The sequence below is a fragment of the Dipodomys merriami genome, unplaced genomic scaffold, assembly GCF_024711535.1.
Source record: "Dipodomys merriami isolate MVZ:Mamm:240054 unplaced genomic scaffold, mDipMer1.0.p SCAF_22, whole genome shotgun sequence".
NCBI lineage: Eukaryota > Metazoa > Chordata > Mammalia > Rodentia > Heteromyidae > Dipodomys > Dipodomys merriami.
Genome location: NW_027203604.1, coordinates 10,666,336 through 10,693,831, shown reverse-complemented (window position 1 = coordinate 10,693,831; position 27,496 = coordinate 10,666,336). Strand labels below are relative to the sequence as shown.

The 27,496-nt window shown below is 37.3% G+C and overlaps 1 protein-coding gene across 2 annotated transcripts in view; it reads right to left on the bottom strand.

Moving 5' to 3' along the window:
* The window catches only part of Auh (AU RNA binding methylglutaconyl-CoA hydratase), a 147,586-nt gene that overhangs the window by 95,321 nt on the left and 24,769 nt on the right, over positions 1-27,496 (bottom strand). The window lies entirely within an intron of this gene.

The window sequence follows — 27,496 nt, the reverse complement described above, 5'->3', positions numbered from 1 at the left end:
GATAAATGTGTGTGAATATGATACAAGGACTTTAAATTTATGTATGAAAATAGAACAATGAAACCTGTTGAAATGGTTTAGAAGCAGGGAGGAGTGATGAGAATGACATAGCTGGTAGTAAGTTTGGTCATGATACTTTGTACACATATATGAAAATGTCACAATGAAAACCCTTGTACCACTAGTAAGTGCTAATGAAAAATAAACAAAAAACAACATATTTAAAAAGAGGGCAGCTGGAGGTGTGCCTTTCCTGCCTAGCAAGCTTAAAGTATGCTGTTCAATTCCTAAATACTGAATGAAGAAGAAAAAGTTTATTTTTGCCAGGACCCATCATCTTAGGTTATACAGGAAGCTGTGATCTGGAACACTGCAGTCAAAGCCAGCTGGGCCAGGAAAGTCTAACACTCTTATCTCTCAAATAACCAACAAAAAGGCAGAGTGGAGATGTGACAAGTAGTAGAACACTAGTGAAGCAAGAGGGCTGAGCAAGCATAAGACCCTGAATTCAAACACCAGTACTAAACAACAAACAAAAAATGTTCATGATAAAGATAAGAAAGAAGCTCTTATCAACGTGCATGGAAAGCAGTAGAAATTAATGTAAAAGCTGCAGCACCTTCCCCAGAAAGTCTAGCTAAAAGTATCAATGAAAGTGGCTACTGATTTTCAAATCTAGATGGAACAAGAAGCTGTCAAGGATGGAAAAAAAAATGCCTGGCTTCAAAGCTTCCAAGGTTAAGCTGACTCTCATTAGAAGCTAGTGCAGAGGTGACTTTTAGGTTAAAACAAATGATCCTAGCCAGGCGCTGGTGGCTCATGCCTTAGTCCTAGCTACTCAGGATGCTGAGATCTGAGAATTGAGGTTCAAAGCCAGTCCAGGCAGAAAAGTCCATGAAACTTTTATATCCAATTAACCTCCAAGAAACAGGTAGTGACACTGTGGCTCAAAGTGGTAGAGTACTAACCTTGATCAAAAGAGCTCAAGAACAAGCCCCAGGCCCCAAGTTCAAGCCCCACAGCTGACAAAGAAAGAAAGAAAGAAAGAAAGAAAGAAAGAAAGAAAGAAAGAAAGAAAGAAAGAAAGAAAGAAAGAAAGAAAGAAAGAAAGAAAGAAAGAAAGAAAGAAAAGAAGGAAGGAAGGAAGGAAGGAAGGAAGGAAGGAAGGAAGGAAGGAAGGAAGGAAAGAAAGATGGGGGAGGGAGGGAAGGAGGAGGGAAGGAGGGAGTGGAGGGAAGGAGGGAGGAAGGAAGGAAGGAAGGAAGGAAGGAAGGAAGGAAGGAAGGAAGGAAGGAAGGAAGGAAGGAAGGAAGGAAGGAAAAAATGAATGATCCATTCTGGAAAATCCTGGGGACCTCAAGAATTATACCAAATCTGTTCTGCATGTGCTGAAAATGAAACAAAGCCTGCATACAACTGATGCCAGCACAATTGTTTACAACATGGTTTACTCTCTCAAATCCACTGTTGAGAATTACACATCAAAAACAATTCCTGTATCACTGTTTATCAACAGTGCACTGGTCTCCTAAGAGCTCTGATGAATAACACAACCTGTACAATCTGTAGTCCAAAAATTAAATAGGCATTCTGACTTCTGAGGTATCTCATTTAAGAAATACAGGTCATGGGGTGGGGCCAAGGAGAGGAGTAGACTAATGAAGGGATAAAAGGGGAGAATGTAGTTAATTCATTTTGTGTACCATAAAACTAAGAAAAATAAGGGAAGGAGTGAGTCAAAGAGGGGTGAAAATGTTGAGGAGATGACATAGCTCAAGATTCATTACATACATAAACTGCTTTGTGAACTAGCAAAAAAATTCAATATGCATGCTAAAAAATTAAGAAAACTAAAGGAAGGGGTAGACTGGGAGGTATAGGTGAGAATGTTCAAAGGGATGACATTGATCACGATGTACTGTATTCATAAACTTCTTTGTTGAATAGTAACTCCTTTGTAAAACTAAAAATAATAAAATATTATAAGTGAATAAATGTATGCCATAAGACCATATCTACCATTGATTCAAGTAACCCCTCTGATGAATTGGAAAATGTTAACTGAAAACTTTCTGGAAAGTATCCACCCATTCTAAATGCTATTAAGCACATTTGTAACTTATAGGAAGAGGTCAAAATATCAACATCAATAGGAGTCTGGAAGAAGTTCATTGCAACCCTTATGGATGACTTGGAGGGGTTTAAGATTTTGGGAGGTATAATTTTAGCGAAGAAAGTAACTGCACATATGGGAGAATGAGGAGCAGAATTCAAAATGGAGCCATAAGTTGTGACTAATTGCAATCACATGATAAAACTAACAGATGAGTTGATTCCTATGGATGAGCAAAGAAAATGGTTTGTTGGGATGGAATCTACTCTTGGCAAAAATGTTGCGCCACTGCTGAATTGACAACAAAAAATTCTGCATTACAAAACTTAATGGACAAAGCAGAAGTAGGGTTTGAGGATGGACCCAATTTGGAAAGAAACTCTATTATGGTCAAAATACACTCAAACAAGGCAGTGAAATATGCTCCAGAGATATCTTTATAGAAGGAAGAACTAATCAACATGGCATACTTCACTGGTATCTTCTTGTAAGAAACTTACCCTTCAGCAGCCACTGCCTTGATAAGTCAGCAGCAAGAATGACACTGTCCCCTTTGTTAGGAAATGGGAAGACTTGGAAAAAAATTATATTAAGTGAAGTAAGCCAGACTCAAAGAAACACAGGTCCCATGGTTTCCCTTATCTGCAATAACTAGTATATGTCTAGGACAAACAGAAGAGGTCAAAAGCTACATACATATGATCATATAACCTGATGCTAAGCAAAATATTCAGGCAAGACTACAAGATTACAACCTGCTAAAGGCTCAGGCGGTCATTAGCATTTTTAAGCAAAAAAGTATTGCCAAAGAAAAAAGATGTACAGATAGCTAAAACAAGCAGTAAGTCTGTCAAGTGATTTCTCAACAGAAAATGGAAGACACCTTTAATCTTTGGGAAAGGGGGGGAAGGAATACAGTAGTACTTGTTTATCTACAATCTCACTTTCCAGTCTGTTATCCAAATCCTCAATCTAAAAATATTAAGCAGAAAATTCCATACATTTAATAAACTACGGTTCAATGTAAGCATAATTCTATATGCAGTGGAAACCCAAAAACATTCACGTAACTTGCTTTATGCAACAGTACTACAGTGTACAATGTTCAGTTCATAGCAGTACTGTAGAAAGGAACCTAGAGTAGTTATATGAGCTGCCTCGTAATTGTCTGTCACTATAACAAGTAGTTAAGATAATCAATTTATCAGGAGAAATGCTTTATTCTGAGTCACAGTTTTAGAAGTTTCACTGGGCCTATGAGAAGGGAGCAGAAGAATGGAATGGAGGAAAATCATTCACCTCATCACCAGAAAGCCAGTAATAATGAAGAGGTAGTTAGGGCCTACAATCCCTTTCAGGAACATGCCCCAAGGACTTTAAAGACCTCTCATGTCTTAAAGACCCACCACCTCCAAACAGCAACATTCTAGGAATCTAGCTTGTAGCACATGGACCGTTTAGAACATTCGCAATCTACAGGAGGTTATGGAATATATACTGCATAATAAAGGGGGAAGACTATTATTCTAAAAGAAAAAATGAGTACATCAAAGAGAAATTTGCATCCCACATGCATTATAGCATTATTCACAATAGTCAAGATATGGAACCAAACTATGTATGAACTGATGAATGGATAAAGAAATTCTATGTATATACACAGAAATTCCATTCCGGTTTAAAGGAAATCCTGTCCCTCATGACATGTATGAACACTGAATACAGAATACAGAATACTGAGTGAAATAAAACATACACAGAAGGACAAATGCAATATGACCTCACTCATATGTGAAATCTAGAAAAGTTGACCTCATACAAATAAGGAACACAATAATGGTTGGAAGGCTAGGGTTGATGAACACTGTTAGAGCACAGAAATAAGTTCAAAAGATGTTTTATAGCAAGGAGACAGACAATGAGAACACTTAACATTCACTCCTAGCATATGATAAGACAACCCACTGAACGATATGCAAGTTTCTCTGGCAAATCTAAGTTTCTAAATAGCCTCATAAAAGTGGAAGAAATTTTTAATAATTTAGAGCTTGCCTAGGAGGAGACCCTTTACATGAGGCCTCTGAAGATTAAAACAGAACAGGGTAAGCACCATACTGAAATCAAACACACCAAAACATTAAAAGATTACAAAGAGCCACACAGATATCTAAAACAAGTTGCAAATCTGACAAATGACTTCTCAAGAGAAAATAGAAGACACCTTCAATTCTTAGAGGGGGAAAATACAGTAGTACTTCTTTATCTACACTTTCCCAGTTTCAGTTACCTGAATCTTCGATCTAAAAAAGCAGAAAAGAAAAAACTGTTTTAAATTGCAATCCTTTTAAGCATCATGACAAAAATCCCACAGAAACCCACTCCTTCTTGCCTATCATGTAAATCCTTTGTCTCTCCTATCTACACACTATGTATGTTCCCCACCTGCTAGTCACTTAGTAGTCCTCTCATCAGATCAACTGTCAATAGTATGTCACAGTGCCTGTTTTCAAGCAGCATTTATTTTACTTGGAACCTTTTTCTTTGGACACAGGGTGTCATTATTCAGCTAGGCTGACCTGATACTCTCATTCCTCCTGCCTCAGCTTCCCAGAACAGCTGTTATCCACCAATCTAGCTTCTGTTTTATTAATAATAACCCTAATGCTGGCAGTTCAGATATACCAAAGAGAAGCCATAAGTTGTAGAGTTTTCTCTTAAGTGAAAAAGAGGTCTCAACAAGGAAAAAACACACAATTTAGAGTACTACAATCAGTTTTAGGCATCCAGTGGAGGTCCTGGAACAAATCTCCAGGGTAAAAGGAACTTCTATAATTACCAATCTACAATTTTCAACTAAGCAAACCCATCTTTCAAAAATGATTGTGAAATAGGGGCTGGGAAGTTGGCTCAGAGGCAAAGTGCTTGCCTCGTATACATGAAGCCCTGGGTTCAATTCCTCAGCACCCATAAGCAAAAAAAAAAGCCAGAAGTGACTCTCTGGCTCAAGTGGTAGGGCACTAGCCTTGAGCTGAATAGCTGAGGGACAGCGCCCAGGCCCAGAGCTCAGCCCCCACGGCCGACAAAAAAAAAAAAAGATTGTGAAATAAAGGCATTTTACATGCACACACACACACACACACACACACACACACACACACACACACACACACACACACGCACACACACACACACACACACAAATGTACTTTGTAACCAGCAGACCTATAGTAAAACATTAATAGATTATGAAACTAAATGTTTAAGTCTTATACTGCTTTTGAGAGTTGTAACAAATAAAATGGGTACTCATGTAAAAGGGTAAAAAAGGCAAATACTTAACAAAAGGAAACTTACAAAACAAACTTAAATGTTTGACAAAGGAGAATAAAACAACTCCAGCTAGAGGGTCACTATATGGTAATAAGATGATCTACTAAAAAGCCATACAAAATAACATACAAAGCAAGACAGCCCCAGAACATAGAAAGCAAAACCGGACAGAATCAAAGAAAAAAAAATAAGAATCACTGTGGACTTTTAGTGGATCTCTTGGTACCTGACACAAGTAGGCAAATGTTCTTATCAAGTATCTTTATCAAGGGAATAACAGGGTACAGAAGAGGAAAGGTAATAGTAAAAACTGAGATATTGGCAATTCAATTGCAAGATTCAGAGAAATCACATTTTTAGAGGTCCAAGACCAGCAACTGCAGGCAAACACATGTGCCCAAAACACTTGCAGCCTCGAATACACAATTCTGTTGGAAAACTGAGCCATCAAGGTAGTAAACCAAAAAGCAGAAAAACAATCTCAACAAACCGGATCAACTCTTAATGGGATGTCATGGTAACCTGAGGACAGTCATGAGATACAGGGCATGGCGTAAAATGGCAGCTGAGCTGGTTGAGGCCTAAATAGGGTCATGGTCAGGGGGTAGGGTCACAGGACGCTCAAGAGTTCAAAGAGTCTTTCTAGTTTATCGTATAGGTCTAGACGGTCCAGTAACCTATTGCCCAAATCCCTGCCCCTGCCTCTATGAATTCAGGCATGCCCATTACCTGGGGGGTAGAACTTGACCTTCATCCACCAAGAAGCCAAGATGGCACCAGTTAGATCCAGTATCCTTATTTTACCAAGAACATAGCACTGCTTAACAGCAAGAAGCAGCTGGGCTGTGACTGACCACTTTCCAGTCAGTTCCTGCAGGCTTTGGAGAATGAACCTAGAGCACTAAGAAAGACAATAATCTCTCACAATAGATCTCCTGAAGACCTCACTCCCAACTTCAATTAATCACAATCACATTTCAGTGTGATTTCTGGAAAACTATTCAAACAACAACTTTCCTATAATGTTTTTTCATTGATGTCAATGGTCATTATGCTTTAAAACCTTTTATTGATAATCTTGTTACCCATTTTTGTAACCAAATGTGTATGTAAATTAATTCACATGTAAATTAATTCATCTTATTAAATTCCCTATAACTATGAAGTAGTTGCTTTTTTCCAGATTTTCATTTCAAGTCAGCGCAGAGCTGACCAAAGCAGAAACAATGTAGACTTTTATTTAAAAATGTATCTTCAAATCCATCTCCTATCTTCTCATTACTTCATATATCCATGCATGAAAGACATTTATTTCTAAAACAAGGCTGGATTTATTATACATTTAACTTAATGCTGCAAAATTTTTCACAGAATCGTTTTCCTACAACTCTGTCACTCCTTTCTACCTAACTGTGCTCAAATCACAGTGATGGAGAGACACTTAACAATTAATTCCCTAACAACTCTACTTAATACTCTTTAAGTTACATTGAAAGCAAAGAACTGGAAACTGCCAGAATAAGGATCCCTGTTGAAAAGCTCAATATTAGTATCTTTGAAAGTCTCCATTGGCAATTAAAACACCTTTCCTTCTCCTTGGAGCAATGAAGCAAAGATCAGCATTGGCTTTCTAAGGTGCAAAATGAGCCACTGTAAAAGGAACATGCTGAATAACTGTAGTGTACAGATAAGCCTCGGTAGTTTTATGAATGAACACATGTATAAGCTATATGTCATATGGCTCCGTTTAAAATTATCTTCACTTCTCCTGAATCTCTGAACACATCCATCCCATCTGGGGGAAATCATTGTTTTAAGACATTCCTTCAAAGACTATTTGCCAAGTCAGATGAAATGCAAATTATGATCCACAGATCATGTTTCACATGATCTTATGTGCAGCAAATGGCACTTGCATACTTAACTGTGATAGATAGTAATTCATGTGTTAACTAGACTGTGCCACTGGGGGCCCAAATTAGATTAGTATTTGAGTCCCTGCACTGAACAGATTGCTTTCTCACTGTGGACGGGCAACATCCTATCCATTGAGGGCTTAAATTCACCCTTCTCCCACTGTCTCACTGCTTGAATTGGAACATCTCATTTCAACCTTTCCTAGCCCTTACACTGGGATTGCATCAATGGCTTCCCTGGCTCTTGGGTCTTCTGACTACAGCACTTGCATGCAGATGTACACTGTGGGAATTCTCAGCAACTATAATGATGAGCCTGTTCCTCATTAATTTTATTTTTTTATTTTATTTTATTTTTTGCTGGGTGCTGGGTGGCTCATGCCTGTAATACTAGCTACTCAGAAGGCTGAGATCTGAGGATCATGGTTCAAAGCCAACCCAGACAGGAAAGCCCATGAGACTCTTGATCTCCAATTAACCACCTGAAAATCGGAAGTGGTGCTGTGGCTGAAGTGGTAGAGCACTCACCTTGAGCTGAAGAGCTCAGGGACAGCACCCAGGCCCAGAGTTCAAGCCCCACAACAGACAAAAAACCAAAACCAAAAAGAAAAAAAAAAAACCCACAACCTTTTATATATCCTACTGGTTCTATTTCTCTTGAACCCTAATGTACTTAATGAACTATACCAACCTATTTGATGAGAAGTTGTGTTAATAAAAGATGAAATGAGCAGAAGTTTGTAGGGTATTATTGTGTCAAATAAACCTATAGTTTCTAAATCATTTCTTTTCATGCAATTTTTCACACAATTCAAGAACCTTTGTCTTTTGGGCTTTGTTTTTTGTTTTTTTCTTTCTTGTGGTACTGGAACTTGAACTCAGGGCCTTGTCCTTGCTAGGCAAGCACTCTACCAATTGAGTCCTGCCCCCAACCCAATCTAGCACTTTGGTCAGTCTAGACAAAAGTCAAAGCCAGTAAGATTACTTTGTTTTTACACAAATAAATCTGTATCTTAAGTTATTCACAGCACTAAATGGATTCCCTCATGTTCTGAGATGTCTCCATCTAAGGTCAGCAAACTAGTGTTCTGAGATGTCTCCATCTAAGGTCAGCAAACTAGCCTGTTGTTGCCTTTTCCTATGCTAGGCCTGGGTAGTTACTGTACCTCTAGTCTCATCAGCTGAGCTGGGAAGGGTGATTATCCATTTTTCTCAAAGAATGCATAGAAGACTAGACTTGTCTGCTACATGAATATTTGGGTAAAATGTTCCTCTGAAATAATCATAACCAGGTGCTCTCTGTGTGAAAAGACATTTAACTACAGACTAATATTACTGTATTTTCTACTTCTTAAGTCAGTTTTGGTTTTATTTTCCAGCAATGTATTCATTCTTCCAAAATTCCTAAATTTATTGAAATACAGTTGCTCTTGCCTATTCTGTGAAATTTGAACTGACCCACCCCTCCTTCTTTTTGAGTGGTACTGGGTTTTAAATTGACAGTGTTGTACTTGTTAGGCAGGCACTCCACTTGGTCCATGCCCCTTTTGCCCTTTTAGATTTAGTTATTTTTTTCAGACAGGGTCTTACATGTTTTAGCCCAGGCTGGCCTGAACCACAATCTTCTTATATGTGCCTTCCATGGAGCTGAAATAACAGGCACTACTTAACACGCCCATCTTATTGGTTAAAATGAGCTCCCGTGAACTTTTTGCCCAGGCTAACCTTGAACTGTGACCATCCTCATCTCTACCTCCTGAATAGCTGGGATTACAGGGTAGAGCCAGGATGACCAGAACAACCTCTCTTTTCAATCTGATTTTTGTATATTTGTTCCCTTATCACTGATTAATCTTGCCAAACGTTTTGACTATTTGACTTTCCAAAAAATTAGCTCTGAGCTTTATTATCCTAACTATTCTATGTATATTTTCCATGTCATTAATTTATGCTCACTTCATTTCCTTCCTTCTGTTTGGGTTTATTTTGTAGTTATTTCTGTCACTGAAGCTGGATGATTAGTTTATCCCTGTGAGACTTTCTGCCTTCCTAAAATATACTACTTTAGACAGCTTTTAACACAAATACACAACTTTTGAAGTAATTCTGTATTTGGCTTTAAATACATTTAAATTTCCATTGTGATTCCTTTGCTGAGCTGTAAGTTATTTACAAGTTATCTTAAATTTCCCTATGTAGGGGGCTTTTTCTAATTACCTTTATATAAATGACTTCTACCTCACTTGCATGTAGAGATAGAATGTGCTCCAATGATAGCAGTCTGCTGAAATGAGTAGCGGTTTTACGGCCTAGCATATGGTTAATTTTCATAAACATTCCCTATGTACTTGAAAGGAATGACTATCTTCACCAACCACTGCAAGTAATGCTCTACATAGGGGCACACATGAACCTCAGCAGGCAAAGAATCAGCTAGAGCCAGAGTTCTATATTTGATGTAATAGTTACATCATTTTACAAATAAAGAAAAAATAAAAGGAGTGAAAAATAACTTTATTAATAATTTTAACAGAAATTTAAAATAGCAAGTCCATATTTTTATTACATAATTTCCTGCCATGTGCAGAGACCTTACACACACACATGTACATACATGTACATATATACATATACACACACACACACATACACACACACACACACACACACACACACACACACACACACACACACACACACACACACACACACACACACACACACACACACACACAATGTACTGCCTGAACTGGTGGTGAACATGGCATTCATGAACTTGGAACACACAGTTTTAAAATCTTACTCAAGATTCCAAATATACCACTGATAGATTACTTCTGGTTCTTCTTCACTTGTGCTGTAGAAATGAATTGTTTTTTAATATACTGATGACCTAATTTTGTTGAGAAGGCAGCCACCTTCACTGTTCCCTAACATTAAAAAAATTTACTCTTAGGTATATAAAAAATAAGCCAGATAAGTTAAATGATCATGATGGTCAAATTAAAGTCATACTGGAGACTGCAGCTTCAAATAGTATAGAAGTTTTATCTTCTGGTCAATAGTCCTACAAGAGAGTGTGGCCAGAAACTGCTGAAGTGAAGTAGAGCTGGCATACAGAGTGAAGAATAAAAACTCAGAATGACTCCATCAGATATCCTGGAGCCTTATAATTTATCAATTTATGATTTTTTTCTGTGATATGACATTGAACATCTACTGCATGATGGTTTACAATGATAACTTGGTTTTGCTTCAGTGTACATCTGTTCTCCAAGGATGTGATCTTGGTTAGTAGGGGCCTAAGTATTTGCCTAATTATTATAAGAAGTGTCTATACAAAGTCTGGAGGGGATGGACAAGTGAAGTTAAGGGGTCTCACATAACATGACTACCCTACCCTCAAAACTTCTAGAGCATCACATCCTTGATTTAAAAAAACAAACAAAAAAAAACAGTCCTTAAAGCACTTTTGTACCTCTTGACCCAGGACATGCGCCATCTCTGACACCAATTAAATATAAAGTTTTTATCCTTAAAAAGTTACCTACTACATTTTTATAGCAATGCCCCACTTGGTAAAAAGGGCTTTTCTAGCACAGAATTCTATCCAAAATCAAGGCTCTAGTAAAGAGAACTTCATTTTTTTTTAATAGCCTTTTACCAACCAAACCAAAACTTTCTACTTCTGTCCAGCATCCTGGAATCTCAGGGTTACCTCAGGCATCTCTACTAAAAAGTGGTGTCATCCTCACAGCTTCATGTGTTCAAATTTAATCCCTTTAGTGAAATAGTGAAAGGGTGAAAATTTAACTATGATGTTCAAAGGTAGAACATTTAAGAAGTAATTAGGATAGACTAGGACATTAAGGTGGACACCCCATGACTGAATTCTAGTGACTTCACACAGAGAGAGAGGCTAGAAGATTCTCTTCTTCCCTTCCTCCCTTATCCTTTTGTGCCATGCTTTCATCACCTGGGACTATGAAAACAAGGCAGCCATCCTCAGATGGTCTATAGCCAGGAGATATATCCAGGTCTTATACCTTCTAAACTGCTAGACAAAATCTATTTTTTTGAGTGGTCAAGTTTATTTTTATTTTTTTATTGTCAAGGTGATGTACAGAGGGGTTACAGTTACACAAGGTATAAGTACATTTCTTGTCAAACTGGTTACCCCTTCCCTCATTTTTCTGCTGCTTTCCCACCCTTCCAGCCCCACCCAACCCCCAAGTTGTACTGATCATTTCCAACATATTATCTTGTGACTATCACTGTTGCATTGGTTCTCCCTTGTCCTTTGTCTCACCATTCAGTTGTTCCCCTTCCCTTCCCTAGATCAGATAAACGTATATATAATACCAGGGTACCAAAATCAAATACAGTGACAACAGGGGATATACTATAAGGGGAAGAACATACAAAAGAAACAAAAAAAACCATATAGTACATTAAAAACAACAACAACAAAGAAAAACCTCTTATGTCCATGTCTTGGGGTTCATTTCACTGAGCAGCATCTTATATACTCATATGTATATAGCTATTGAGCTATTCTGCTCATGTGCTAAGATTATCCTAGACGTATACTAATTATTGTAAATAAAGGAAACCATGGGACCTATGTTTTTTGGGTATGGCTTACTTTACTTAATGTGACTTTTTTCCAAGTCTTTCCATTTCTTTACAAATGGGGCAGTCTCATTCTTTCTGATGGAAGCATAGAATTCCATTGTGTGTATACATATATACATTTATATATGTATATATATTTATGTATATATAAATATATATTAATATATACATATATGTGTATATGTTTATATACTATATATACATATATTTATATATGTGTGTATGTATATGTGTATATATATATATTATATATATATATATATATACATCTGGATTGGTTCCATATCTTAGCTATGGTGAAAAATGCTGTGATAAACATAGTAGTGCTAGGAGCTTTAGTGTGGCCCTGTTTGTATCATTTTGGTAAATGTCCAGAAGTGGGATTGCTCGGTCATAGGGGAGCTCTATGTGGAGTCTTTTGAGGAACCTCCATACTGCTTTCCAGAGTGGTTGAACAAGTTTACACTTCCACCAACAGTGCAGCAGCAATGCCTTTTGGCCACATCCCCACTAGCATCTGTTGTAATTAGATTTCTTGATGATAGCCATTCTAACTTGGGTGAGGTGGAATCTCAAATTTGTTTTGATTTGCATTTTTTTATGGCTAGAGAAGTTGAGCATTTCTTCATTTGTCTACTGGCCATTCTCATTTCCTCTTCAGAGAAGTATCTCTTTAAGTCTTTAGCCTACTTATTACTGGGGTGGTTGTTTCTTTGAGGAGTTGTCTTGGGGGGATTTAATTTTTTGAGTTCTAAGTATATTTAGATATGAGGCTCTTGTCTGTTATATAGCTAGTGAAGATCTTCTCCGAGTGCATGGGCTTTCTATTGATCTTGCTAGCTATGTCATTTGCCCTGCAGAAGCTCTGCAGTTTCATGCAATCCCATTTGACCAACTTTTCTTTGATTTGTTGTGTTTCTGGGTCTTTATTAAGAAAATTTCGGCCTGTGCCAAGGAGCCCTAGATTTTCTCCTATTCGTTCCTGTAATGTTTTCAGAGTGTTCGCTTTTACTTTGAGGTCTTTGATCCAGTTGGAGTTGATTCTGGTACAAGTAAAGTATCTAACTTTAGTTTTCTACAAGTAGTTAACCAATTTTGCCAGCACCATTTACTGAAGAGGCTGTCTTTCTTCTAGCCTATGTTTTTGGCTCTCTTATGGGAGATTAGATGGCTATAAGTGTGCAGGTTTGAATTCATTTAAACAAGAAATGAAGGACCTATATGATGAAAACTTTAAAAACCTGAAAATGGAAATTAAAGCAGAACTAAAGAAGTGGAAAAACCTCCCATGCTCCTGGATTGGGAGGATTAACATTATGAAAATAGCAATGCTGCCAAAGGCTATCGACAAATTCAATTCAATACCCATCAATATCCCAATCTCATTCTTCAATGAAATAGAAGAAGCAATCCAAAAATTCATATGGAACAATAAAAGACCCTAAATAGCAAAAGCAATCCTTAGCAGAAAGAACAGTGCTGGAGGAATATCAATACCAAACTTCAAACTCTATTACAAAGCCACAGTAAGTAAAACAAAACAGCTTGGTACTGGCACAGGAACAGAACTGAGGACCAATAGAAAATAATTGAAGAGGGTGGGGAAGGTGGCTCAGTGGTAGAGCACTTGCTTGCATGCATGAGGCCCTGGGTTCCATTCTGCAGCACCACATAAGCAGAAAAAAAAGCCGGAAGTGGGGCTGTGGCTCAAGTGGTAGAGCACTAGCCTTGAGGTGAAGAGCTGAGGGACAGTGCGCAGGCCCAGAGTTCAGGCCCATGATTACTAAAAAAAAAAAAAAAAAATTCAAGACCCAGAAACAAAATCTCTTCTTTTTAAAGAAGATTGCCCTAAGCATTTTGTTGCTGTAATAAAATACAGACTAATACAATCCTCAAGCTATAATTCATCTCTTCTCTAAAAGGATGTAAAAATAAAATAAAGAATGTGTAATGGAAGAAGGGCACTGGTAGCTCACATCTATAATTATAGCTACTCAGGAGGCTAAGATCTGAGGATCACAGTTCATAGCCAGCAGGAAAGTCCATGAGACTTAATCTCCAATTAACCACTAGAAAACTGGAAGTGGCACTGTGGCTCAGAGTGGTAGAGCGCTAGCCTTGAGCAAAAGAGCTCAGGGACAGCGCCCAGGCCGGAGTTCAAGCCCCAAAATCGATCCCCCCCACCAAAAAAAAAAAAAAACCGTAATGGAGATTGTATGAAGTATACAAAGCCTAAAATATACGGCTAATAACTGAAAAACTTTACCAAGCTCAATCTAGGCTAATAAATGCTAGTACAGACTAAAGATTCATACTAAAGTTGCTAAAGATCAAATTGCAGAAGTAGACTGATAAAGGCTACATTTTTCTAATTTGTTTAGCCATGCTTCCAGACAGAGCTCTACCCTACCTGAACCAGTCAATAAGACAAATCATAGCCCCCATACACATACCACTGACTGGCCTTCCTCATGTAAGAGGGGCCTGCTGCAAGGAAGAACTTCAAGGCCCTTGCTGCATCTTCTCCCTAGCTGGGCAGCCTGAAGAGAAGAGACTGAGGGAGCAAAGCTGAGGCTCTCTGAGCAGCTGCTCACTCTCTAGAGGGACCTGTTCTGTGCTCATCGCACAGAAGCAGCTTTGCTCCTCCAAGTCATTCCTGGTAGGGGTGGGAGAAAAGCAGAAATCATTTGAGCACATAGTCATCACATTTTCAAACAGTTTTAACAGTAAGTCATAAAGCTGATGCTTTCATCTCCACTGGTCCTTGCTTCAAACTCATGAGGGGAAGAAAGTGGTTGGATTTACTGGTATACTATGTATTATCTTCTGGCTATGGAACTCTGGTAACATCTTCAGCATAAATCATTTCTTAGTCATACAAGTGACCTACACAAGCTCCGAGGCAAAGCTTATTTTGTTTAATCATGCCAGGATTATTTCCTCAAAATTCAGAATTGTTCACAGTCTTCTCTTGAACTATATGCTAAGTACCCCATATGGGCCAGGGGCTGTTCTGGTAACGGGCCCCTGTCTTAATTCCAGTGAATGACCTTAACTGAGGGTTAAGTAGGTTGATAATAAATAGTAGAAAGTAATTCAGAAACTGAAAAATTTGAAGATGAAGTTTCAAAGCAGGAAAATGTGGTGGAGGTGGGGGGGCAGGGGGAAGGAAGGGTTGCTTTGGCTTTAGTGACCAGGGTATGATTTCTCTATGGAAGTGACATTTGAGTGAGGTTTTTTCTGAGCAAGGCAAACAGAGTGCAAGGAGTCTGCCAGGAGAATAAGCTTTGTGTAGTACAGAAAGCAAGCAGGTCTGAAGGACTGAGTGCAGTGAACAAGAAGGAGTATATATAGCAAGAAAGTGGGCAGAAGGTGATATGGTCAGGACAGGCCAAACCTTACACATTTGGGAGCTAGCAGTTTCCAGTCACTGCCGGAAGAATTAGTTCTAATTAGAAGTCTAAAAGGGACAAGTAGCCCTTCACTCCCCTGGAGGAACTAGGGTAGGATGAGTGACCTTGCTGCTTCCAGCTTCTTAAGATGGATTTTCATTTCTTAGCTCTTGATCCTTCCTCACACCACTTCAAAATTTTCCCATCTTGATTTCTTAGATTCTCCCTGCCTCCAACCTACACAGACCTGTGTTTTTTCACTGGGTCCACTGGATAACTGAGAAAAATCAGCCATTTCAAAATCTGTAACTTGGATTTGCCAAGTCCCCTATTCCATGAAGTCCCATATTCACAGGGTTCAGGGTTTAGAAGTAGACAACTCTCGAGGTCATGAGTCTGACTTTAAAACACTTCATTTCAGAAATCTGTCTGAGAGAGGGAAGTGAAGTGAGCCATGTGTTCTTTAAGATCACTTGGACTGCTTGTAGGAAAAGAATGGAAGAAATGATGAGTCAGCAGGACTTTACTGAAGTATTTTTCCTACTTGTTGAAAGAAAATAGTATCAACAGAACCTAAAATAGTATTTATATAGATTTTATGAAAATGGAAATACAATCTGAGAGCTGAGTACTAAGACACTGCTAATAGTATCTCTGGTATGCCCAAATAAAGAGCTTAACCTTAAATTAATTATGGTAGTCAAAGGTCAAATGCAAAAATAAGGTGTCCTATCACTGATCTACCATATGAAGTTAAAAAAAAAAAGATTAAATACATAGAGAAAAAAACAAATCAATAGAAAATCAAAAAGGAAAAAAATATCAATAACACCAAAACCAGCTCATAGAAAAGATCAAAAAATGTTTAGTGTTGTGTCAGTATTTTAAGAAAAAAGACAAAACCTACCAATATTTTTAAAAAAATGAATGAGTGAAAGGATGGTAGTACAGGCCTATAATCCCAGCACTCAAAGGCATTAAAAGTTCAAGGACAGTCTGGGCTATTCAGCACTCAAAAAGAATTTTTAAAAAGATGATGAATAGTTTAAGTATATATTCAATAGGCAGTAAAAGGATACTAAAAATATAGATAGTAAAAGGATATCAAGTACTATAAACAACTTTATGCCAACAAAATTGAAACTTAAAACAATTTCCTTAAAAAATAAAAATTACGAAACACACTCAAAAACAAATAAGTAACTTGGATAGCCTTCTATGTGCTAAAGATTAAATTCATCATTAAAACTCTTCTTACAAGCCAGGTGCTGGTGACAACTAGCCTGTACTCCTAACAACGCAGGAGGCTAAGATCTAAGGATAGCAGTTCAAAACTAGCCAAGGCAAAAAAGTCTATGAGATTCTTATCTCCAGTAAAAAAGCCAGAAGTGGTACTGTGGATTAAGTAATAGATTGCTAGCCTTGCCTTGAAGAAGCTCAGGGACAGTGCCCAGGCCCAGAGTTCAAGCTCCAGAACCACCAAAAAAAATCTTCTCACAAAGAAAACACCTAGACCATTTGGCTTTGTTGGTGAGTTTTAGCAAACATCTAAGTAAGAAAAAATATCAATTCTATACAAACTCTTCCAGAAAAAATCAAAGGAATACTATCAGAACAGCATGACCAGGATGCCAAAGACAGACATCACAAGAGAATAATTTTCCTTACTACAGTAATTGCAAAATTCTTCAACAAAATTTTAGCAAATCAAACCCTGACATATTACTTATATATAAGAAGAATAATGCACCAATAATACATCATGAATAAGTATTAGTTCACTCCAGAAATACAAAGCTGTTTAATATCTGACAATTCACCAATAATTTATACTAGTAACTGAAGGAGAAAAACATCATTGTTTTACTAGATGACCAAAACAGATGACAAAATTCAGCTCACACTGAACAACAACAACAACAACAAAAACTGTTCAACTCTAGTAACAACAGATGCTGGAGGGGATGTAGACAGAAGGGAACCCTACTACATTGTTGGTGGGAGTGTAAACTTGTTCAACAACTTTGCAAAGCAGTATGGAGGTTCCTCAAAAGACTCCACATAGAGCTCCCCTATGACCCAGCAATCCCACTTTTGGGCATTTACCCGAATGGTCACAAACAAGACCACACTAAAGCTACCAGCATGACTATGTTTATTGCAGCATTACTTATTGTAGCTAAGATATGGACCAACCCAGATGCCCCTCAGTAGATGAATGGATCAAGAAAATGTGGTATATATACACAATGAAATTCTGTGCCTCCATCAGAAAGAATGACATTGCCTCATTTGTTAGGAAATGGAAAGACTTGGAAAAAATTATATTAAGTGAAGTAAGCCAGGCCCGAAGAAACATAGGTCCCATGGTTTCCCTTATTTGTAATAACTAGTATATGTCTGAGACAAGCAGAAACAGTCAGATAAGTTGATGTTACACGAAATGAACCCCAAGATAAGGACTCAAATGGTTTTTCTTTCTTGCTATTGTTTCTAACATATTTATATTTCTTTGTTGCTTTGTATGCCCCTCCCCCATGGTATAGCCTCTGTTCTTACTATATTTGATGTTGGTGGAGGGAAAGGGAAAAAACAAATTGTTTAAATGGGAATACAGTGGACAGACCCATTGCAACAATGAGATGTACAAGACAATATGTCGAAAAACAAACTTTACAACTTTGGTGGGGGGGACAGGGAGGGTGGAGATCAGAAGGGATGGGAAGGGGAAACAAGAGAGTAGGCAACAATGCTTGATAAGAAATGTACTTATTACCTTGCTCAGGTAATTGTAACCCCTCTGTACAGTATTTTCACAATAAAAAAAAAACTGTTCAACTCGATGATCTGTACCTATGTGGAACTATACTTAGCCATTATACTTACTGGGAAAAACCTTCCCCTTCAGGTCAGGTAAATTCAAGAATGAAGATTTTTACTATGTTTATTGGAAGGTCCTAATTAATACAGTAAGAATAAATGCAAATGCCTTGACACAGAAGTAAAATTTTCATTCACAGATTTGACTACTTATGTAGAAAAAAATGTATTTCCAAAAACAGACTTCTAAATCTAGAGTTTAACAAAGTCACAGGATACAAATACAACAGAAAAATCAACTATATATACTAGCAACATATTAGGAATAAATGTTAAGGAGTAAATTTAAGAAAAAAATACCACTTACAGTGGCATGAAAACCCATAAATAGAAGTAAATTTGATCAAACATATCTGTTATGGTTTGGATACTTAGAAGTAAATTTGATCAAACATGTCTGTTATGGTTTGGATACTTCTGAGTGTGTCCTTCACAGGTTCATGTTTTGGGAGCAAGGTCCCCTGTATGGTGGTATTGGAGGTGTTGGGACATTTAAGAGGTAGAACGTAGTATAGTAAAGTTATTAGGTCACTGGAGATGAGGAGACACCGCTCTTGGCCAAGATTAAACTAGTTCTTATTGAACCTCCAATTAGTTCCTGAGAGAGTAGGTTGTTAAAAACTAGACTGCCCTGGATTTTCCTCAGTCTCTGGCTTCTGGTGTTTCACAGATGCTCAGGCCACTGTGAAACCATCTGTAGTAAAGTGATGCAGCAAGGAGTAAGGACTTCTCAGGAGCTTCAACTGGAACTGGTGGCAATCTTTCAGCTTTCAAAACTGTATGCTAAATTACAAATTACATAGCCTGAGGAATATAAGTATACAAAGAGAAAATGTACTAATACAGTGTCTAAGACCTAAATACAGTATAGGTGTACAGCACTACACAGACTATAGTGCTAGCATAAAGACAGATGTATACATCAATGGACTAGTATAGAGAAATTGGTCCTAACACGTATACATACTGTTAGCTGATTTTTTTTTTTTTAGTAACGTCTCAGGAAATTCAACGGGTGAAAAATTATCTCAACAAATGGTGCCAGAAGAATTGGATACATATGCAAAAGAATCAATATATGGTATAATTTTAAATACATGTGGACTTGGTTCAGGGTTTTAGGTAATTCTAAAATCCCTAGAATTTCCAAGCCAGGTTATATTTTGTAATTCAGAGTTAGCCTTTTTCAACCAAACCACAGTTTATACTAATTAAATAAAGAAGGGAACTGACAGCTTCTGGATAAGGACAGATCACAAGAAAGATCAAGTCAGGATTACAGAGTTGGAATTTACAGCTTCATCCCCTCCTCACTGGATGGGCAGGGGTGGGGACTGGAAATGGTATTCAATCACCAAGGACCAAGAACTTAATCAATTCTGCCTACATAATGAAATCTCTATTAAATAAAAACCACAACAACAAGATGTGAGGATCTTCCAGACTGGTCATCAGTATCCAGAGAGTCTATGGAAGCTCTGCAACTCCTATACCCCAATTTCCTTAAGCATCCCTTTGGTTAAGGAAGCATCTAGGCATCTTTGGTTTTATCTTCTACAAAACCAGTAATAAGTAAAAGGTCTGAGTTGGTCTCACAAATCCCACTCATGACATAATTGTTATATCTTTTTTTTGCTATTACCACTTTTTACACCAAATATGTAGGTGGGGGCAATGTACAAATTCTCTGATACCAAGTGAGAGACGAATAATTCAATCAAGTTCTGACACTAACTCTCAAAGTTAGCACAGACCTCACAGATCATAAACTGCTTTGTTAAATGGCAATTCCTTTGTACAACTACAAGATAATAAAAAAGAAAATTAATAAATAAAGAAACCAAGTAACAGGGCTGGATTTGGTGGTCCATGTCTATAATTCAGAAGTTAGGAACTGAGGCAGGAGGATCAAAAATTTGAGAACACTTTGGACTATACAGCAATACCTGCCTTCAAAAAATAAAAGAAAAATCCAGTTGGGTAAGACTACTCACACCAATTGTACGTTCCATGGGCAACTTATACTTCTGACCAACGAACTATAAATTTGGGGATTTCCATAAACTCTTTCTCAGGTTGATTAATTCACTACAACAACCTAGGAACTTGGGGAAACACTGTACTTGAATTTAAAGCTTTATGACAAACTCAAAACCAAACAAATGGAAGAAATACACATGAAAGGTATGGAAGAAAAGAAGCATATCACTTTTATGGCTTCTCCAGGCAGGCCACCCTCCTAACATAGCTCAGACTAATGGAGGAAGCACAATGGCTGGACACAGTGACACAAAAAGTACAGATATTAAGACCATAGTCCAGGTCAGTCCAGGAATAAAGTGACCCTATCTCAAAAATAACCAATGCAAAAAGGGGCTAGCAGAATGGTTCAAAAAACAGTAGAACACTTTCCTAGCAAGTGCTTAGCCCTCAATTCACACCTTTAAACAACAACAACCACCACCAAACAGAAAACAGTAAGATCATTACAATCCCCTTGTATTAAAGGTATGGGCCCTCAAGGTAGTTTTACTGGTAGGGGAGGATTCTGAAAGGCTTGGAGCCATATGTAAAATCCTTAGGTCACTGAGAGCAAGCTCTGGAAGGAAACTGAGACTGTGACATCTACCTTTTTCTCCTTTGTTCCCTGGCACATGATATAAGTAATTTTGTTCTGCTATGGGCTATGGGTTCCTGCCATGCTACAGGCCTCACCACAGACCCAAAACAATGAGGCTAAGAGATCATGAACTGGAACCACTAAAACTGAGCCAAAGTAAATATTTTTTTTCTTTTTAAGCTATGTCAGGTATTTCAGTCATGATAGAATGCTGATTAACACAAAAGCATAAAAAAAAAACCTCAAATAACTATCAACAGGTGAACAGATAAACAACAGTGCATATAAAATAATACATAATGAGCACAAAGAGTAAGTACTAAGCAATAAAATGTAAATCACACTCTGTAAATATAAAACTATTGAAACATAAAATATGGGTAAAACCGCATCATTATGCCATATCAAACAGGTTAGCTAAAACAGACCAACTTACCGCATGAGTCCATTTGTAAGAAATTCAACAAAGCTAGTTATGGAATACGTAACTTTTGTCCCAGACACTCAGAAGGCAAGGGCAAAAAAAAATGCAAGTTCAAGGCTAGCATAGGCAAAAAGGTACTAAGACCTAATCTCAAAAAAAAAGGAAGAAGATAAAAGAACTAGAAGGCATAACTCAAGTGATACACCATTTGACCAACCTGTGTAAACACCCTGGGTTCAATCCCCAGTTTAAAAAAAAAAAGAGTCACACCTGTAATCCTAGCTATTCAGGAGGCTGAGATCTGAGGATCATGGTTCAAAGCCAGCCCCGGCAGGAAAGTATGGAAGACTCTTATCTACAATAAACTCCTCAGAGGAGGCCAGAAGTGGTGTTGGACTCAAGTAGTAAAGCAATAGCCTTGAACAAAAAAACCTCAAAGACAGCACTCAGACCCTGAGGTCAAACCTCATGACCTGGGCAAAAATAAATAAATAATTTTTAATTAAAAAAAACTACATATCACTATCCCACAATGCTGTGAAATATGTGAAATTTATGTAATCACCTAATCTCAATTTAAACAAAAAAAGTGAGAGAAGGGATGGGTTAGGAGCCATGGGTGACAGTGTTGTCAGACACCTTGTACTCATATACTGTTTTGTAGAATGGGAACTTCTTTGTACAACTACTTAAAGATATAATAATCAAAAATGCAAAAACAATTTGAAAAAGGAAGGAGGGAAGATATTCTACAAGAAGGTAAGATTAATGAATAATAGACAAAAGAAAAAAATTTTAAGTGAACATATTCTGTATCATGAGTGTTACTATGGTTTAAACATTTGCTGAAACTCAATTACACACTTAAAATTGGTAAATTATGTTACAATCATTATCTCAAAACAAATTATATGCACTGGTATATTAGCCTACGTGCATTAATCATACAAAGTAATATTTATAAAAATGAACTACAGAAAATGGAAATGAGGTTTTTTCTTGCTGCTGTTTCAATTTTCTTTTCTTTTTGTCTTATTTGTTCATTTATATGTCTTTGGAAGTGTAAAGGGAAGTACAGAAATGAAGAGACACAGAGCAAACAAATGCAGTAATGATGTTCACTAGACATTATGTTGAAAATAAATTATATAACTTAAGGATAGAAGGAAAAACAGAGAGAGCAAGGAAAGGGGTGACAATGTCCAAAAAGAAATGTACTCTTTACCTGACTTAGGTAACTGTAACCTCTCTATAGCTTACCTTTATAGTAACAAAAAAATTTTTAATGATATACAACAATAGAAACATATGCCGAAATGCTAAAAAAAAAAACAGGTAGTATACATTCCCTTTTATTTCTCTCTCTACAGGACTAACAAAAAGATATAACAATCTAGATTCTGAAGCAATCTTAAATAGATTACTTCATTAGTCAGAGATTGCCCCAAATCTATTCCTGTCATGACATCTGTATTCATCTGAATGATACACAAAACATTCAATAACACATGTTGACAATTTTAGTGAGAAGCCTTTAGTCATAACACATTTTACTGGAATTCAAAAGCAGAAGCAAAATGACCTTTACTTTTTTGGGGTTAAAAAACCCCATACTGATATAATGCAGTAAACACTCAATTTGGAGTTCAACACAGATGAATCAATTACCAAGAATTGCTTACTGTCTATTTTAGGAATTTCAAAGAGAAAAAAAAAAGAATCTCAGAAATTTCTCCTAAGATTTCCTTTGAAATATTATCATTAAAACAATGTAAAGTAAGCATTCTGCTACTTAGAATAGTTGTACAACAACCAAAAGATAACTGTGATTATGTGTTTCTACTTATGCATAGCCTAACCAAAAGGTTTTTCTAGAATTTCATATAGGTATTATATTAAAATTCTATCTTAAATATTTTGAAAAAACAAGATTATTTTAGCTTCCATGTATGTGTTTGCACAAGACAGAAACAAAAAGAGAAAGACAAAGGAGAGAGATACCTTTAAAAATAAAAGAATGATTTCTACTATATGTGAAAAGTGGCACACATCTAGACCAACCTCTTCTATAAATCAGAGCACTGACTATCAAAAGAGATATTCAAGCAAGTCAAAACCAGACATAGTGGTCTCTTCTACAACAAAGCTACACACCACATATCTGTAGAGTCACTCTGATGTATAAACATAAAATTTTAATTTAAAAGATTCATATTCTAATCTTTTAGCTTTTAGACTAGAAATCAAAGTACCCTAAAGAAAACCCCGCTTGGCTTCTCTAATTCGGGAGGGGAAGGGCAAAAAACAAAATGCATAAGTGCTGGGAAGGTGGCTCAGTGGGAGAGCGCTTGCCTTGCATGCATGAGGCCCTGGGTTCGATTCCTCAGCACCACATAAGAAAAAAGAAAAAAGCCAGAAGTGGCACTGTGGCTCAAGTGGTAGAGCACTAGCCGTGAGCTGAAGAGCTGAGGGACAGTGCCCAGGCCCAGAGTTCAGGCCCCATGACCGGATCCCTGCCCCCACAAAAATGCTTAAATAAGGATACAGGTTGACCCACTGTAACATGAGATGTACAAAACACTATGTTGAAAACGAACTTTACAACTTCAGTGGGGGGCGGGGGGCGGGGATGGTAACTGTGGAGGTTGGAGGGAAGGGATGGTAGAAGGAAAACAAAGGAGGAGACAACAATGCTCAATAGGAAATGTACTAGTTACCTTGTTCATGTAACTGTAATCCCTCTGTACAGCATTTTTACAATAAAAAATATACAAAAAATAGTACAATGGAAATAACAAAAACATCACACAGTACATTTAAAACAATAACAACAAAGACAGACTTTTTGTGTTCATATCTTATATGGACATCTTATATGGACATATGTATATAGCTTTTGAGCTTTTCAGCTCATCTGATAAGAGTATCCTATATGTATACTGATCATTGCAAATAAGGGAGACTATGGTACCTAAATTTCTTTGGGACTGGCTTAGTTCACTTAATATGATAGTCAACAAAACCAAAAGCTGACTGCTGAAAAAAAAAAAAATTAATGCAATCAACAAGCCTCTAACCAAGCTAAAAAGTCAACAGAAAAAAATCTTCAAAGATAAGATCTAGTTACCTGAAAAGGTTAATAAAATTAATATGACTAAAAAAAAAAAAGAAAGCAAAGAAAATCCCGCTTGTGCTCAGGATATAGCACAGTGGTAAAACCCTAACCAGCAGATACAAGGTCCTGGGATCCATTCCCAGCACTTACAAAAAGAGGAGAGAGAGAGACAGAGAGAGAAAGAGAGAGAGACAGACAGACAGAGAGAAAGCGAGCCGCCTGCGCCCTCCTCTCGCCCCGAGCCCAGCCCCGCCTCCCTCGCTCTCGTCGCTCTCTCTCTCTCTCTCTCTCTCTCTCTCTCCTCTCTTCTCTCTCTCTTCTACCACAACTCCCCCCTCCCCTATCACACACAAAAAAACCAAAAAAACCTCGATGACTATCCTGAGCCCTCTTTTCTCTTTCTCCAAGGCTCAGAAAATATTACCACCTTCTAATCCACAAGCCCTTCACCCTTCTTACCATATGCCAGTTAGCTGAAGAATCTCTCATGGACCTTTCCTATCCAACCTGACTTTGAACTGCAACCCTCAGATCTGAGTAGTAAGGATCACAGACACCAGTGCCAAGCTTTTGAATTATACTGCATGCTTACAAATACAAAGCATGTCTTTCAGACTGCTTACTTCAAATACATGTAAGAAAAGGACACTCCTTCAGAGAAATCTGAAAGAATGGTTAAATACTGAATTATTATGACTTGCTCTAATTTTTCCATAAATCAAACACTGATGTTTTGATAAAATACAGTTAAAAATGTATGCATTAAATTATAAAAGATTACCCTATCATGCAAAAAAAAAGTTAACTTGAAAAAACATGCTCAGGGCTGACTTGTTAATTAGATAAATAGCACATGGTATATTATTTAATATGTTACCAAAAGGGCAATGTATAAAAACTACAAGCTATGGAAGTGGCACTGTGGCTCAAGTGCAGGAACACTGAAGAGCCTTGACTGAAGAGCACAGGGACACTGCCCAAGCCCAGAGTTCAAGCCCATGATGGAAAAAAAAAAAAAAAAGCAAAAAACAAAAACTACAAGCTACACTTAAAACATCAAATTCTTTGTTAAACAGTATTACTACTGCAGAAATGCAGACCAAATGTGTAGTCAAGGAATCAGTAAAAGAATCCTACAATGATGGAGGAGATGATCAAGAGGTAGTCATCAATGGGCCTGTTAAACTGAAACCTCTTTGTAAAACTAAACATTTTTTTAAAGAATTCTATCAGCAACTGCAGTGTGATAATTACAAAGTCTGTTACCAACAGAAAGACAATGACTACATTAACACTAATGTTTATTTTTATACTATTCAAAATATTCTGCCTTAAAAATACCACTATCACTTCTCAAAATACTAAAAATTCTACCCTTACAGTTCCAACAAGACCTCAAAATCACCAATCATGGTCTAAGGGCTATTCAATCAAAAACCATGTTCACCTACTTCTGAAAATTGCAGACATAAGAATCTTAATTCTGTTGCTACACATCCTGCCTAAAAGAATTCAGGAGGTAGGGAGGGGAGAAGGGAAGGGATGGTAGGGGAAAAACAAAGGAGAAGGTAACAATGCTCGACAGGAAATGTACTCATTACCTTGTTCATGTAACTGTAACCCCTCTGTACAGTATCTTGACAATAAAAAAGATATATTAAAAAAAATTCAGAAATACATGTAAAACCTGTATACAGAATCAGAGCTACCACTTATGGAACAGTCATCCCTCTGCAGAGGGATTTCACATCTTCAGAATAACTAACTGCAGATAGAAAACACTAGGGAGAAAAAAACTTCATTTGTAGTGGATATGTGCAGACGCTTTTTCTTGCCAGGGTTCCCTAGACAGCATAGCTGCATTTACATTGTACTGGTTATTACAAGTGATCTAGAGATGATTTAAAGCACATAGGAAGATGTGAATAGATTACATGCAAACACAACACCATTTTATATAAGAGGTCTGAGGATTTTATATCCATGGGAGAGGGACAGAGGAGAAGAAATCTAGAACCAATCCCCGAGGAATACCAAGAGTCAACTAATAGTGTACTGTGCTAGCTCTACACTGCCACACCAAAGTCTCTAACAACCTTCCTAGACAGATAGTACTACCTCTGACAAAATTAACACCAGAACCAAGCATTTGAGGAGAGTAATTCTACATTCTTGGATTATATGACTAGAGTAAAAGCTAATTCTTTTAGAAATGTTATATCACACTTAAGAAAGCAATTAAAACTCATTTGTACTAAATGTCCCTAAGTATCACAAATTCTACAATGTTTCAAAGCAGAAGTCTCAGAGGATTGAAGCTTTAGATACACACTAAAGAATATGAGCCACAGTGAAGATATCTCTAAAAAAAAAAAAAAATACCCTTGCCACAAATGCTCCCTTATGTTCCCAGGATTGTTCCAGGTATAATTTTCTAAAGCACTTAGTAAATAATTGTTCATGACTAAAACACCATAGGTGGTTCCCTTGGGTTATCCCATTTATAATTTTACTGGAAAAGGTATTTTTATGCTCCAGTAAAAATTTATCTTTATTTGCTCATTGAAAAATCATTACATGTTATCAACCTTTTTTATGGCAATACTGGGGTTTGGATTCAAGGTCTCACACTTGCTGGGCTGGCATTCTACCACTTGAGCCATGCCTCCAGCCCATGACTGGGTTGTTTTTTGGACACTGTCTCATGGACTTTTCTACCTAGGCTGGCTCAGAACTTTGATCTTCTAGATTTTTCTCCTAAGTATCTAGGATTATGGGTATGAGCCAATATTATATTGGTGTGTGTGTGTGTGTGTGTGTGTGTGTGTGTGTGTGTGTGTGTGTGTGTGTGTGTGTGTGTGTGTGTGTGTGTGTGTGTGTGTGTGTGTGTGTGTGTGTGTGTGTGTGTGTGTGTGTGTGTGTGTGTGTGTGGCCTTGATCACCTATATTTTTTTTTACTAAGTGAAACAATTTCAGTCAAAATTGTGATTTAGAAATACCAAGAAATAAGGAAAATGCAAATTAACTGAATCATAAACTCTGGATAATACAGCACAAACAGAAAAACATGT